The 17,258-nt window shown below is 38.9% G+C and overlaps 1 pseudogene; it reads left to right on the forward strand.

Moving 5' to 3' along the window:
• Positions 1-7,735: 7,735 nt before the first annotated feature.
• LOC141648906 (uncharacterized) lies at positions 7,736-13,308 on the forward strand (annotated as a pseudogene).
• The last annotated feature ends 3,950 nt before the right edge of the window (positions 13,309-17,258 follow it).

The following is a 17,258-nucleotide window of genomic DNA, read 5'->3' on the forward strand; positions in this document are numbered from 1 at the left end:
CTTGTAATGATTGTAAGGCCCTGAAATACCCAAGGCTATTGGTGTTCAAGTCAGGTGAGTTAGAGGTTGGAATTTCAATTCAATATTGAAACCAACTGAGTTTGCAACAGCCATAAACTCAGGATCATCATTTTTAATTTGTGGTCTTGTATTATCTTGTTGAATGATAATGTGTTTGCTTACTCCTTCTGGCCATTTACTCTTTATAGCTGGTATAACTTGTTGAATAATGCATGCTCTCGTGACTTCCTTCGTAATTGAGTCAATTGACTTGGTCTCCAAAGTCCCCCTTGGTCTGTTTCTACTTGCTCTTGTGCTGGCTGATGTTTTGTGAATGGGAACATCCCTATTTTCCCATCAAACAATAGCTCCCCTTCTGCTGAGTATATGGGCCTACTTACTGCACATATGAACATCACTTTGGTGATGTACCTCTTTGATTGACAACTTCTGTATGGCAGTTCCTCTCCACTAACAATATAAAACTTTTGGTTGTCATATGTGATAAAAACCACTTCTCGTCCATATGAATAATTTGGCTCATCGCACTGAATTTTATTTCAGTGACTGGTATGGCATTGAGGTCTAATGTATCTTGTTCAACTTGTTCATTGACTAATGATTGAAGTGAATGCTTCAATCTCTAAATTTTGTTTGCTTCAGTAAGTTGGGGATGTAATGAGCTTGAATGAGCTCTAGGTAAACCTTCTTTAACCCATAAGTGGATTGTCCCAACAATTCCCCCAGTCTATTGTGAAACTATATACATGGTATCCTTGAGTGAGATATCAATGGTTTTTATGAACTCAATATCAGGTAAAATCCTTTTTCTTGTTATTGTTACCTATTCTTTTACTTTTTACATCAAACTTTTCTCCCTTTAACCTTGGTTTGCTAGCTAGTTTCCAGATGTCACCCACGATTCTTAAGCTTATACTCCATTTGATATCTGCTTCCATCATAAGACCTTGACGTAGCTAGCCATTGTGTGATCTCTGAAGAAGATAGACTCCAACTTCATGCCTTTCATCTTCTGACAAGCACTTTGCACCCATTTGAAGTTTTTTTTTTGGTTTTGATTGACTATAATTATTTATTGAAATGTAAAGTTATTTTTTGTTCTTATGTTATTAGATGCTATAATAAGGTTTAGAGGAGTTGTTTTTATACTCCAACTCATGTGGGAGTGTTACCCCAGTGATTGAAGTGCATTTAGGGGGCAAAATAAAAAGTGTAAAGGAAAATAGTGGGACTTTCAAAACTTTGTATTTTTTGGTAGGATATTTGACCCTATTTAGTTTTGGTGGGAAAGATTATGTGCTAATCATATGGGTAACAACCCGGAATTTTTGATTAAAACTTGGCCCTATTTGTACCTTTAGTACTTGTTTATTTCTTTCTTAAAACTTGTGCAAAAAGGATATGTGTAGTTTGGAGTTGAATGGAGGGAGTACTATACTCCGTTCGTCCCTTCATTTTGGTATGTCTGAGTCAATTGTTATCCTTTCTATTTAAAGAGTATATTTGACGAGCAATTTGATCATTCACACTCAATTTGGTCCACTTGTCACTTAATAATTGGCTTCCTCCTCTTTCCTTGGTTTTTGTGCCAAAATTAAAAAAATAACAATTGACCGGAACAAAGGGAGTAATATTTTTCGTTAAAAACAGATATCTAAATAACAATATTAAAATTAATGTTTTTAATATAATCTTCTATTATTCTATCATGGCTTTGAACAATTTTAAAAATTATGTTAGATAATCAACGGGTGCTAATGAGTTTCAATATTACTCTTTCATATGATTAAAGTTGGTTGGTACGAGTGGTAAGGACTCTCATCTCTTAAACAGGCGGTCAGGGTTCTATTCTTTATTCTTGCGAATGAAAAAAGTCAAACTTGGGAGGGATCAACCAATTAAATTGCCTTCAATATCCCGAAGGAGATTTTCCCAGCTGTCGGTAGAAGATACTTGGTCAACACCAAACAAAAAATATTACTCTTTTATAATAATACAAAGTGGTACTCAAGGAAAGAGGATTACGTAAATAACCCATTTACAGTACTGTGGACACAACCACCCGCTCGTTTGTTTCGAGGCGGTGACACTTCTCTCACGGAACTCTGGCGCGAGGCCAAAGCACGTCATGAACCGTTACCGATTTGAAAGACATTGAAACCGGTGACAGGTTTGACAAGCCTGCATTTGTGGAGTCGCCACCAATTTTTATGGAAAATTGGAACCGTTCGAATACTTCGCGTGATGTCAAGACACAAAGTAGTGACATGAACATTAAGAAATTTGCAAGCCTTAGCATTCTATGTCTACAATGACTCTCGTGATGCTAATGAACACTGATGTTCATGGAGATCTTGAATAAGGAGTGAGGTTACGAATTAGGAAGCTCGTTTATTTGAACACTTAATCCCACCCGCCTCGATAGCGACCTCTACTAATAATCGGGAAAGCTATTTATACTCGATATGTTGTCAATTGTATGCATGAAATGCAACAAATACCGATTAATCCTAGCATGTGAAATTAGACTATGTCGGTGGACAAGCAATTTAGCACTCAATTGGGTCGAAGTTGAAGTTAGATTAATTACATGTGAATGCCAGATAGATAAATTATACAAGAATGATAAATAAATAACAAATAAATAAGTTACAGTTGATTAACTTGAATTTATGTCATAAATATGCTCAAAAAAAGGATTTGAAAGAAAATAAAATAAATTAAAATAAATATGAAAATATGTCGAATTATAGGTGATAATACAAATAATAGTTGATTAGAAACCTACGTCAGGACGAGAAGAGTTCAGAGGCAGAAGTCATCCCAAATTAGACGCTGCAACTGGTGCGTCCTATTGAAGAGGCGCATCACCTGTTGCGGCTGTTCTAGAGCTGGGTTCTGACTGTGAAATTCAGACCCGTCGATTAGTTATTGCTCGTTGGTTATTTTAAGTTGATTATCGACATCCAACTTGTGTAGAATTGATTTAGTCAGATTACGTATGCAAATATGGTCATAAAGTGAAAAAAGAATAAAATTTAAGCGAAATATTACGGCAGTTTACATAATTATAATCACACGATGTCGGGTTTAAAAAGGGGTTAAAATCCTGAAAATGGAAATTAGAGTAATAAAACTGGAAAATAAAGAAAACTATGTACAAAGACGAATTTCAAAGACTCGATATGGGAAAATCGAACCTTTAAAATCCGTGTTTGAATTTATGACGAAAACCCGCAAATATTGATTATAAGGGATTAAAGTCGGAAAATTATTGAAAAGGATTAAAAACAAGTTTTATGAACTGGAAACATGAGAATTCAAAGTAATAAAAAAAAAGAAACACGAAAGATAAAAAAAAAAAAAAAAAAAAAAAAAAAAAAAAAGATACTCGAGGAAGAAGAAGAACAACATCCGCCGACAGGCAGCCTCTGGAAGAGGCGCAACATGCGCTGCGACTATTCCAGAAGGTGCACCTGCTGGTGCGTTTCTCCTAGGTCGTCTTTCGATGTTGTTTTGTCGAAAAGGGTTTTAAAACACGATTTTGAAAACGGTTTTGAGAATGCTTATGACATAATTCTTACAAAAATTAAAATACAGAAATAAAACATAATTAATTGGAATTTTACACCCTTAGACTTACATGTTTGACGAAACGAGATTGACTAAGTTGTCGTTAGTGATTGCTAGACTCGATGTATGAAAAAAAGTGCCCTTAGAAAAGGATTTAAAACATATTGATTGGATTGATTAGGTGGAGTTGGTCAAATTGGTCAATCTATGTAACGTGACTGGTACTCAGAATGATCTTTGCTTACGTGGTCGCATAGAGCATGCACGTAGGCATCGAAAAGTAATAGCGCGGTCTTAGAATGCAAAGGGAGAAGAGAAGGACGGACACTCGAGTGAAAAATATGTGAGGCGGAGGCCTCTATTTATACTAATCACGTGAAGTAATTTAGATAAAAGTAGGACTAGGAAAGAAATCTGGAAACTGGGAAAAAACCAGCCCAGGAAGAGGCGCAGCAGGAATTGCGACCTTTCCAAGAGGCACAGCTCCTGCTGCATTTTCTCTTGGGTGATTTCCTCCTTAGTAAGAAAGATTTCCGTGGTTTTATTTAGGAAGTAGGGAAGATGTATGCTTCCTTATTCCGCAAGGGAGATATTTTCGTGATTTAAGATAAAATTTAGGAATAACACTCCAGAACATTCAAACTCGGTTTTAAGACGATTTTAGAAAATGGAAGCGGTTTTTGACCCGGGCTCCAAATGAACTCTGATTAGTGTCAAAACGACCGTATTGGCGCGTAGATGATGACCATGGGGTTGACTCGAATGTTTGAGCTATCACGTGTCGACAAATTTACGAAATGTCATAAATCGCTCCGCGTGATTAAACATGCGGCCCTATCATCACTGGGTGGTTGTCGGGAGGTGCAGAAACGTGTCTACAAATACACGTGCGTTAACAAATGATCGATAACGAGTTTCAATATTATACTTTCACATAAATAATAACAGTGTTACTTAGGCCATGTTCTTTGGACTGAAACGAATCTAAACTGAACTGAACTGAGCTTATAGGATCTGAACTGAACTTATTGGATATGAACTTTTCTGAATTTATTGGATCTGAACTGAACAGAACTCATTGGATCTGAACTAAACTTATAGGATCGAAGCTGAATTGAACTTATAGGATCTTAACTGAACTTATAAGATCTGAATTGAACTTGTAGGATCTGAATTGAAGTTATAGAATCTGAATTGAACTTACAGGTTCCGAATTTATATTAACTTAAATTAATTTAACTTAAGTTTGTTGTTGTTGTTGTTGTTGTTGGTGGAGGTGGTGGTGGAGGTGGTGATGGTGGTGGTATTATTATAAAAAAAATCTGGAAATTTTATTGAGATCAAATCAATTTTTACGAGAAATTGGTGGGCAGTCGAGAGTCCAAGACACAATCTGGGCTCAAGAAAAAACGCAAACTTTTATTGAGATTAAACAAAAAAATTACAAGAAATTAGTGGACAGTCAAGAGAGAACATTGATAAGAAAATAAAGTCCAAATCATAAGGTAAGATAATAATATTTTTCCGCTTTATATACATTGGTTTGATCATACATTATACTGCAATTATATTGCGATAAAAAATAATGAAAGGAGTGATAATTTTGTTTTAAAAATAATAATGTATATATGTATCGAATAATTAATGTCAAATGTATTTGCATCGATTTTTAAAAATAATACTCTGTATATAACTTTTTTGAACTGAATTTATAGGATCTTAATTTATAGGATCTGAACTGAACTTATAAGATCTGAACTGAACTGAACTTTATAGGATCTAAACTCAACTGAACTTGTAGGATCTGAACTAATCTGAACTGAACTGAACTGAATTTAACTTATAGGATTTGAACTGAACTTATAGGATCTAAACTGAATTGATCTTATAGGATCTAAACTGAACTAAACTTAACTTATAGTATCTGAAGTGAACTTAAATTAAGTAACTTTAAGTCTAAAAGAACAAGGCCTTAATAGAGGAGGATTATGTATAAGATGATGCTATCTCATTTATATAGTTTATGCATTCCCATCTTACTTTGTCCTTACCAATAATTTATTTTTATTTTTTCAAAAAATTCATGTGGTACCTTAAAGCACAAATACTATCCTACAACCGGTTGTATTGTAGCATTATACAACCGCCTCAAAGTTGTTGAGCTCTTACACAAAGATTTTGAGCTGTTTTACAAGTTATTGAGCTATTTTACAAAATAATTGAGCTTAATAATTATTATGTTAAGCTTAATAACTTTGTATCATAGCTCGATAATTTTGTTAGTAGAGCTCGATATTTTATAACAAAGCTCATCTACATTAAATAGGTTGTATATACAACCAGTTGTAGAATACATTAACTGACCTTAAAGTTTTGCTACTTTCACGAGATGTTACTCATTTTCAAGGATAGAACTTTGATCAACAATATCTCGTGATCACGAATTTAGTAAGCAACTTTTTTCCAATCAAAGATCAAGCAAACAGTTAAACATGAAAAATAAATAGCGGTTTTTGGAAGTTTTGGCCATATGATGTGACCTGTAAAAGTTGATCAGTCGAAAAACTTTGGCAAAAAAATTCATAACCATGAGTTCAGAATATCGTAATTTTTTTTCAAATCGAGTTCTCATAAAGATAATCAATTTGAAATAAAAAAAAACGTTATTTTCTGAACTCGCAAACGTGGATTATTGTCGGTCAAAGTATAAATGGGAATAGATGAACTACTTGCTCGAGGTAGCATCATATATTATAATGTTCTCCATTTCTTTCTCTCAATTTCCTCTTTAATACACTCATATTTTAATATATTATCTCCGTCCATTCTTTAAAACTTTATTTTTGTAAAACAATTATAAGTATTGGATAATCACAGGATTTGATCCGCACCGTTTATAGGAAATGAAGTCCATTTTTCTTAAGAAAATGGAGAGAATTCGAACCGGAAATTTATATGGGGATTTAATGCTCGTGACCCTCATTATAGTTAGTTAAAGTAAGGTCAACTAAATGAAAAACGCGGCCAATACACAGGGCTATTTCTTGACCATAATTACAAGGTGTATGAGATGATTTTAAATCATTTAATTTAATTTATTTTTTAGGGTTTTTTGTCAAACACAACCTTTAAAAAAACTTTTTTTTTTTCAAACATCACCTTAAAAAAAAAGTTTGTAAAACACAACCTTTAATAATTTTTTTTTTTTTTGTAAAACACGACATTTTGGCCAAGTTTAACCACTTGCAATAGGGTGACTTTAAGTCGATATTTGAGGTAGCAAACGAGGTCGATTTGAGGTGTTCTTAGACTCTTTGGAAAGGTGGAAGTACAAGCTTTTCAAGTGTTACCAATACGGTGGTGATAGGTGGCCTTATGTGGGGTATATTTGTGTGTAAAGTAAGGCTGGTCAAGGAGAGAATTGGAGGTAAAAACAAATTAGAAAAACATCAATTTACTCTTTGACCAACCTTACTTTACACACCAATAGACCTTACATAAGGCCATCTATCACCATCGTATTGATAACGCCTAGAAAGCTTGTACTCCCACATTTCCAACGAGTCTAAAAACAACTCAAACTGACCTCGTTTGCTATCTCAAACATTGATTGAAAGTCACCCCATTGCAAGTGTTCAAATTCTAGCCAAAATGTTGTGTTTAACAAAAAAAAATTATTAAAGGTTATGTTTCACAAATTTTTTTTTTAAAGGTTGTATTTGGAAAAAAAAAAAGTTTTTTAAATGTTGTGTTCGACAGAAAATCCTATTTTTTATTCATTATATGTGTTTTTGGTGTGAGTGTGTGACGTTTATAATTGACCATCACATTTCCCGTCTAGTATTCATTTCAAAATAACGATTCGACACATTATCGTTGTTGATAACCATTTTTATTGGTACATCATTTTATGTCGTGTATTCTTTTTAGACGATTCTTAGTAGACACGTATAAGTGTATAACTCACATTGTTATTTGTTGACGCCATTTTTTATATGCTGGCTATCGTCATACCTTTGGTTTGGCAAGGAACAAGTGTGTGTATATATATGAACGTAGATTTATGGTGCATTAACCATTAGCAACCTCATTAAGCTTCTTTCCTTAATTAGGTACAGTATAATATTACAAAGTAATCAAAATGAAGGGTGACCAAATGGAAGTGCTAAATATGGAGGAATTGTCTCCTGAAAAGAAACTTAGTTGGCTGATGCTACCGCGTTTCATTGAAGATTACATACTCACTACTCTCCTTCCTTTTTATGGTAATTTTATATAAACTTTGTCTCGTTAAATATAGGATATAAACTTTCACGAGAACTTTACTTTCTCTAATTTCGAAAACTAAAATTATTCCCGTATTTCCCTCAATTCTATGGATTCGTATCATTTTAATAAAACACGTAGAATGAATTACACATTTTTAGTAAACTCTACCAACTCTACTAAAAGAACTATAACGAATCATAGCCCTCTTTTAGTTATAACTTAAGCTGATGGTAATTTTATACTCTCGTTCCGGTGAATTGTTATCTATTTCCATTTTGAGGTGTATCATTATTTGTTATCTATTTCCTTTTTGGGTAAGTAATGAGCAAGTGGCTAGTGTAAGCAAGTGGGCAAAATTTCTTTATTTTATTGGTTTGTTTATTAGGCGTAATATCATCCGCATATCTTGCGGAATATTTACTAGTTGTTAACAATATCGTAGTGTATCAATTACGATATGTTTATGATATGAGTATCCTATTTTATAGGTCTTATTGTAACTATATAAAGGGCATTATGTTAATAAGAAGATACACATTCGTTCTCAATTCTCTCATACATTCCGTATTCTATCATGGCATCGAGCCAAGTTCGTTTTCTCTAAAAAAAAACAAAAAAAAACCTACCTTCGTCTTCTTGCCATGTCTGGTGAAGACATTCCCATGACTGGTGCACAGTCACAAAAAATTGACCATCTTTCCCCTCTTTTTCTTGGATCCGGTGATATTCCGGGCATTAAAATTTCACAAGTCGTTTTAACCAGCAAAAACTACGATGACTGGAGTCGTTCTATTCGAATGTCTCTTAAATCCCGTCACAAGTTTGGTTTTTGCGATGGCTCTATCAAAAAACCGTCTAACGAATTCATGCTTTCCCAATGGGAAGTCGTAAATTGTACGATTGTTCGGTGGCTGCGTCATACTATTGATCCCTCGGTTCTAGAGAGCGTGCCCTATGTCGACGATGGTGCTGCGATGTGGGGTGATCTGGAGGAACGCTTTGTTGATGGTACGTCAATTCACGCCATTAAGACTGAAATAGGTGAATGCAAACAATTAAAAGGTATATCTGTTACCCAGTATTATGGAAAAATAAAATCCCTCTAGGACACACTTAGCATACATGAACCTCCGTTTGCTTGCAATTGCGGAAAATGTACCTGTGACATTGCTTCTAAAGCCATTACCCGTCTTGATAATGAACGACTACACCAATTTTTTATGGGCCTTGACCGTAGTCTATATGGGACTCTTCGTAATCAGCAGTTCCAATTAGACCCCCTACCCACCCTCAACCGCGGTTATCACGCCGCCTTACAAGCTGAGCGTTTACTAGTTGAAGGCTCACCGCCACCTGAGGCACCTGATGTGGTTGCCTTTGCTGTTCCGGGTGTGACTCGCACACCCACAGATTGGAAGGCTTTTCGAGAAAAGGAAAAACAGGAACGACGTGCTCTATTTTGCTTCCATTGTACTATACACGGTCATGACCTCAACTCGTGTTTTATTAAGCTAAATAAATTTCCGGAATGGTGGGGAAGTCGGCCACGGACTCTAGCTGAATTGTACCGTCGCATGGGTGGTAGCCGTGGTACAGGCGGGTTTGGCGGGTCTGTTGCAGGGGGAGCCTCGGGAATGCAGGGACATGGGCATTCTGATGACGGGCCGCCTGTTCGAGCGAATGTTCTGACCACCTCCTTTGCAGCCTCGGCACCTTCTACTTCATATTCCGTTGCTTCCTCTGATCGGTTATCTGGTACGTCTACTTATTGGATTATCGATACAGGTGCTTCTAATCATGTCACAGGTGACTTGTCCTTATTTGTGGAGCAATTTAATATCGAGCCTCGGCCTGTCGGTCTTCCTACTGGCGAAAAAGTGATGGCTACTGTCATGGGGACAGTATGCATTGCTAAATATATTACTCTCACTCGGGTGTTATTTGTCCCACGCTTAATGTGTAATTTGATATCCGTTTCCCAATTAACTTGTGATAATAATTACACTTTGTAATTTGCTAAAGACTCTTGCTTTATACAAGACCTTTCCTTGAGGACGATGATTGGAGTCGGTGAGTTACGGGATGGACTTTACTTGCTTCGTTCGGTGGACATGATTTTGACCGTCAATGCCGTGGGCACGATGCATCCTACGACATTTGGCATCAATGACTCGTTCATCCGGGTGAACAAGTGGTCAAGTTTATTCCCTTAGCTCATAATGTTATTTCAAAGAATAAGGACTCGGTGTGCGATGTGTGCCATCTTGCCAAACAAACTCGTCATAGTTTTGATTTAAGCGAAAATAATGCGTCTGACATTTTTGATTTAATTCATTGTGATCTTTGCGTATTTCTTCTTCTTGTGGTGCCAAGTATTTTTTTACCCTTGTGGATGATCGCCCTCGGTCTGTTTGGGTTTATTTATTGCTAGACAAAACGGAAGTTACGGAAACATTTATGAACTTCCTTTCTATGGTTCATACACAATTTTCTCGACAGGTGAAAATGGTCCGCAATGACAATGGAAATGAATTCAATGGTATGGTAGGGTATTTTTTGCAGCATGGAATACAATTTCAAACTTCTTGCGTCGGCACACCTCAACAAAATGGGCGTGTCGAACGTAAGCACCGCCATATACTTTCTTACTGCTGCCTATTTGATTAATAGAACACCTTCCGCTCTCCTTGATCACAAAACCCCATATGAGATTTTATTAGGTAAAGCTCCGGTTTATTCCAATATACGAGTATTTGGCTGCCTTTGTTTTGTGCATAATCAGAAAACACGGGGGTATAAGTTTGAGCCACGTAGTCGCAAGTGTTTATTTCTTGGGTATTCTTATAATAAAAAGGGGTGGAAAGTCCTCGATTTAGAAACGGAATCAATTTTTGTGTCTCGTGATGTTGTGTTTCATGAAAATTCGTTTCCCTATATGTCGGACATTCCTTCGAATCAAACCTCCCATATACTTTCAGATGAGCCCACATTTGAGTCCTTGCCCCCTACCGAATTTCCACCTGAGCAACCCACTCCATAAGAAGATACACATTCGTTCTCAATTCTCTCATACATTCCGTTCTATCATTGTTTCACATGCATTGGTCTTCGTGTAAAAAGCAATAGATAATGATTCACTGAGACGGAGGGAGTATAAACTTTGTCAAGAAACCATCTCAGCCAAAAGCTTAAAACTTAAGCTGATGGGTGGAGTCCTTAAATCGATTTTATATTCTAACGGTCGTGATTCGTGAATTTGTAATTTATTTGTTTAATATTGGCATGCAACCAAAGGTAATACCTATACAGGAGACAGCTATGTGGGACAACAAAGTACAAAAATGGTGTAAGAAGCAAGTCAGTACATTAAAAGATGTCTAAGAGGAACAGAAGAGGATGCAATTTTATTCTGTGATTCAGGGACGACAAGTGCAATAAAGAAGTTTCAATAAGTCATGGGGATTGCAATAGCACCCACTCTTAGAACCAGGGTATCTAAACTCTTACGAGACGAAGAAAAATGGGTGGTTTTTGTTGGCCCTTATGAGCACCACTCGAACATCCTCTTTTGGCAACAGAGCCTAGCTGAGGTCGTCGAGATTTGTTTAACCAATGATGGGGGCTCCATCGATATGGAGGTACTTAAGGCACATCTCGAACATTATGAATGTAGCAACCTCCCCATGTTAGGCTCCTTCTCAGCTTGTAGCAATGTTACGGGTATTGTGACAGATACTCGAGCTCTTGCAAGGTTGCTTCATCAACATGGAGCTTTTGCATGCTTTGATTTTGCAGCAAGGTGAGTTTATCTCTATAAATCGTATTGTTTCTTCTAATAAACCTTGAGAGCGGAGCACAATGAGATGATAGATTAAACAAACTAAGTCTGTTGTGCTTTACAGTGGACCTTATGTGAAGATTGACATGAAATTGGGAGAATTAGATGGATTCGATGCAGTGTTCATTAGTCCACACAAATTTATTGGAGGACCAGGAAGTCCAGGGATACTACTAATGAACAAGAAACTTTATCAACTCGATAATTACCTCCCTCTACTTGTGGCGGTGGAACTGTCTCCTATGTCAATTGCTTCAGTGAAGAGGTACTTCTTCGTGTTTTTGCTTCATTCGTGTGTCGGGTATGGATCAGGTAATTTTAGGGTATGTTTGTAACACCCCAAGTTGTTGAGAGGACAAGTTATCTTACATCCGGAAAATAACAGGCTTGTGATATGTTTGTATTTGGTTCGTCATTTTCGTATTATAATCTACATATTGGATTAGGTGGGGGTTAATTCATGTTGGGTTATCGCGGTAGTAAAATTCGTAGGTGTGAAAGAAGGGGGAAAAGTACGAGGCTAGGGGGTCTAGGGCCCATTTTTGCACCCATCCATCTTATAACTCAACAAACTACCAAACCAAAACTTTGTTGATCTTCATTCATCAAGTTACCATTGGCAACAGGACACATTATACTTGGACAAAGTAGAAGCGAGAGAAAGTGCAGGAACTCCACCGATAATTCAAACCGTGAGAGCAGCATTAACATTCTGGATCAAAGAATACGTTGGTTATAAAACGATTAAGAATCAGGAATCGTATTACATGACAACTGCCCTGGAAACACTAGGAAAATACAGCAATATACATATCCTAGGGCCTCTTGTTATGGTAGATCGTCTTGCTATTTTATCCTTCCTCGTATATCCTACCACAAGTCAAAAGCCTCTTCATGGTCGATTCGTAGCCAAACTGCTTAATGATTTGTTTCGGATTCAAGCTAGAGGAGGGTGTTCATGTGCTGGTCCCTGTGGTCACTACTTGCTTAATGTTGACAGGGCTAAATCTCTAGCTTTCAGATCATCGATCCTGAAGGTAATCTCTCAATTCAACTTGGGTGTATATTCCCGTCCTAATATCAGCAACAATCTTATCGTTTTGATGTCTATAGTCCATGATATCGAGTTACCAAGGTTTTAAGGGTTACTTCGACTGTCTCATGTTAAAATTTATAATCCATTAACAGGGTTATGAAGGAGTGAAGCCTGCATGGACAAGGATTAACTTCCCATTTTACATGTCAAGAGAGGAATTTGAATTTGTGTTAGTAGCAGTGAAGTTTGTGGCATAGTATGGGCATCAGTTTCTTCCATTGTATGACCTCGACTGGGGTAATGGCAATTGGAACTTCAACAAGCCGGCTTTCAATGAAGCCCTCGACCAAGAGCAAGTTAGTATTTTCCAACAAGATCTCAAGTTGAGGTACAATATAAACAAGTCAAAGACAAAGATCCAACCTTTGGTTCTAAAGACAAATGCCTAACAAACAAGTATGCGTCATACATGGACAACGTGAAGTACATTGCTTCCTTGTTGCCCAAATATCCTCGGCAAGGGCCGGTTCCACACGACTTGCGCCACATTGACTTGCCCTTCTTTATCTAGGTTTCACTTTCATTACATTGTATACACGATTTGCATAAATAATAAATGTCGTTCTGGTAGATTGTTAATCTGTTATCAAAGAAGACGCGAGTGCCATCAGCCTGAATTAGCACGTCCACTGGTCATAAACGAACCTTACGCCCAAAACATAGTGTATCTCAGCAAAAATTGAATATTGGACAAGGAACCTTCCAAAACTAACAAGGCATAACTAAAATCTCAACTAAAATCTGTGCGTCCTAATCATTTGTTTACCTTTGATTAAATACCTCTCGACTAAAATGGAGGGGGAGTATCAGACAATAGAATAAGAAATGATAGTTATCTACACTATCAATCCGAAAAGGCTAATACTAGAAAAAAAACTTTTTGCCGGTAACTATAAGGTTGTATCATACATTCATACCATCATCTATGGGGGTCCTCAGGTCAAGGATGCAAAATTCAAGTGGTATATAGAGCAGAGAAGGCCAAATTGACCACTAAAGTTCAATGTAAGAGTAGAGTTTATACTAATACTCTCTCCGTCGCGATCAATTGTTATTCTTTGATTTTGGCACAAAAACTAAGGAAAGAGGAGGGGGCCAGTTATAAGATGGCAAGTTGTAAGGAGCCGCACTTTAGCCGCATAATCCCCGAGAATTGCGCGTGCAGTCCTTTCACTTCGAGCCTTAGATTTTATATTTCCACTTATGTATTTTCATTTCTGTTTTTAGTTTCATTTAGTACTCCAAGACTACTTCTTGCGTGTCGAATCTTGGAGTCTCGTCTTTAGTTTAAGATATGTTTTTAGGCGTTTAGAAAACATATCGCTATTCTACACAATCAATGTGTCCTGCTACCAGGACCAAACTATCAAATTTGCCTCTATGAGAGGTGCTAGTCTATATAAACCGCTTCTCATATTTAAGCTTGATATTGCTTGACTCTTGCTTATAATAATTGTATTTCTTACTTTTATTACTTTCGTGTGCCGGACTTTGATAATCGTGACTAGGATTCCCGACACACACCCAGAGTCCCGAGAAACGTGCTAGTGAGGGATCCCTCACTAGTACAAGACCCTTGTTGCTTGCATTCTTGCCCTAGAGTTGGGCAAGGGTGCGCACCACGATCCGGCAAAAGTACCAGACCGTGACATTTGGTATCAGAGCCCGGTCTTCGGACGGGTTTCTGCAAGCCCCATTTGTTCATCGGAATCGAGAAAATGGGTAAAAATATGGAAGAATGAGTGGGATACTTAGAGGGCGCGTTCGACAATCGACTTCCAAAATTCGAGGGCATCGTGATCCGAATGGGGGAGAGCCTCGAGGAGTTGGAAAAGACGCTTAGTGGCTTCGAGTCGACAATGATCGGGATGGATACCCGCATCCAAGCGATCAGTGACGCAATCCCCGATGATCTGTCGGAAGAAATCATTCATCTCCATCAAAAGATCGAGGAGCTAGAGAACACTAGCGCCATGCTCTTGAAAGCGGTGGCCAATGACGGGAAATCAGTAGGGGGTCGTAAGGTGAAGGCGCCCCAACCTCGCACCTACGATGGGGCGAGGGATTCGAAAGCGATCGATAATTTCATCTTCGATATGGAGCAATACTTCCGAGTAAGTGGGCTCGACGAAGAAGGGAAAGTCGACACGGTAAGTATGTACTTGGTGGACGATTCCAAGATGTGGTGCGGGCTAGGTACAAGGAAATCGAAGCAGGCACGATCACGCTAACATCGTGGGCCGACTTCAAGAGGATTTTGAAGGATCACTTCTACCCCGAGAACACCGAGTTTGTCGCTCAGAGGAAGCTGAAGGAAGTAAAGCACACCAAACCAATCCGGGATTATGTGAGGGAATTCTCAGCCTGCATGCTCGAGATTACAGAAATGACCGAGACGGACAGGACATTCGAGTTCCTCAACGGATTATAGAGGTGGGATCAACCGGAGGTAATGAGACAGAACCCCAAGACTCTATCTTCAGCCATATCGGCTGCGAGGCGTCTTCTTGATTTCCACGGGGAGGGAGAGTTACCTCGAGATGCGGCACCAACGGAGAATACGGGTGCACCTCAAATTGGGTTTAACGGAAGGAAGGCACAAGCTAGTTTGTTTTCGGTTGGGAACAATCGGTTTCGCTCACAGGGGAGCCAAGCTTAAGCGGCGAGCAGTTCGAACTCGCCCACAAGCTCATCTTCAAAGGTGGGAAACTCAACTGCGTCTACAACAAAGAAACCGTTCGCGTGTTTTGTGTGCAAGGGTCCTCACACAATGGCCAAATATCCCAACAAGGCTGAGTTCAACGCGATGATTCAGAAAATGCCGAAGGGGGCTCAATAGCGTCTTGACGGGGCGATGGCCGACTATCACCAAGAATATGACGAAGACTCGGGTGATGAGGAAGACCAGCCGCGTATGGGCTCACTACAGAGGATAACCCGATGGGGAAGTTGGAAGAACCCCTCGCCAAGAAATCCACTGGGCTCATGTACGTGGAATTGATGGTGAATGGGAGGAAAGGACGAGCCATGATCGGCTCGGGTGCATCCCACAATTTCGTGACTAAAGAGGAAGCTGATCGATTGGGACTAGTTCTGAGCGACACTAACAACTGCCTCAAGCCAGTTAATGGGAAAATGAGACGTGTCCAAGGAGTGTCTAAGAAAGTCGCGGTGCAGGTAGGTGAATGGGCAAGAGAGCTCGACTTCATCACCGTCCCGTTAGACGATTTCAAGTTAGTACTCGGGATGCAGTTCTTTCAAAGAACATTAGCAGTGTTAAAGCCAAGTGATGGTTCGATGCTGCTGATGGGGTCTTTCGTAGTGAAGACCGTGGATGGGAACGAAGACAATATGGGAACCCTCGGATATCGGCAATGAGGGTGATACCGACGCCGAGACGAGGGGCACAACCTTGGAGAGAGTACCCAATGGTTCAGCGGAACCGAGGGGGAACAAGACCCAAGCTAACTACGCTGCTAAGTGGGCTGAGAGACAGAATGAGAGTCTACCACCTCAAAGGGGAGTAGACAACGAGGGTCGTGATACCCAAAGAAGAAGGTCTCGTGACATTAGGGGGCCGCGTCGATGTGCTGAATCGACGTCCTGGTTTGCGGGTCAGTCGACCCAAACAAGAAGGCCTCGTACCATCAGGGGGGCGAGCCGAAGTGCTGATTTGGCGTCCTGGAGAATTCACTTACCCTTGAATGCAGGTACTGAAGTGGTGTTGGACAAGGTGAAGGTGCGCTAGAGCCAGCACCTGGAACGATCTCGTGAAATTTCTGCTTGAGCAACGAGGCCATGGACTTTTCACAATGGCCAGAAGCGAGTGATAAACTTGGAGGACATGAAGGTCGGTAGTCTAACCGTCAAGGAAATGCACTCTATTCTTGAAGGGACGATGAATCCGATCATGGTGTGGACCGAAAAGTATCTACGAGCCGAAGCAAAAAGAAAGCCAAACCTCAATGCAGCATGGACGGTCACAGCTCACCGAGGATGTCTCACTGAAGCGCCATTCGAGATTTTTGTGTTGCCGAGGGCGGCAACAGATTAGGTGGGGGAGAATGTAAGGAGCCGCACTTTAGCCGCATAATCCTTCAGAATTGCGTGCGCGGTCCTTTCACTTCGAGCCCTTGGATTTTATATTTCCGCTTATGTATTTTCATTTCTGTTTTTAGTTTCATTTAGTACTCCAAGACTACTTCCTGCGTGTCGAATCTTGGAGTCTCGTTTTTAGTTTAAGATATGTTTTTAGGCGTTTAGAAAATGTATCGCTATTTTACACAATCAATGTATCCTGCTACCAGGACCAAACTATCAAATTTGCCTCTATGAGAGGTGCTAGTCTATATAAACCGCTTCTCGTCTTTAAGCTTGATATTGTTTGACTCTTGCTTACAATAATCGTATTGCTTACTTTTATTGCTTTCATGTGCCGGGCTTTGATAATCGTGACTAGGA

This window comes from Silene latifolia, chromosome 3 (genome assembly GCF_048544455.1).
Source record: "Silene latifolia isolate original U9 population chromosome 3, ASM4854445v1, whole genome shotgun sequence".
NCBI classification, from domain to species: domain Eukaryota; kingdom Viridiplantae; phylum Streptophyta; class Magnoliopsida; order Caryophyllales; family Caryophyllaceae; genus Silene; species Silene latifolia.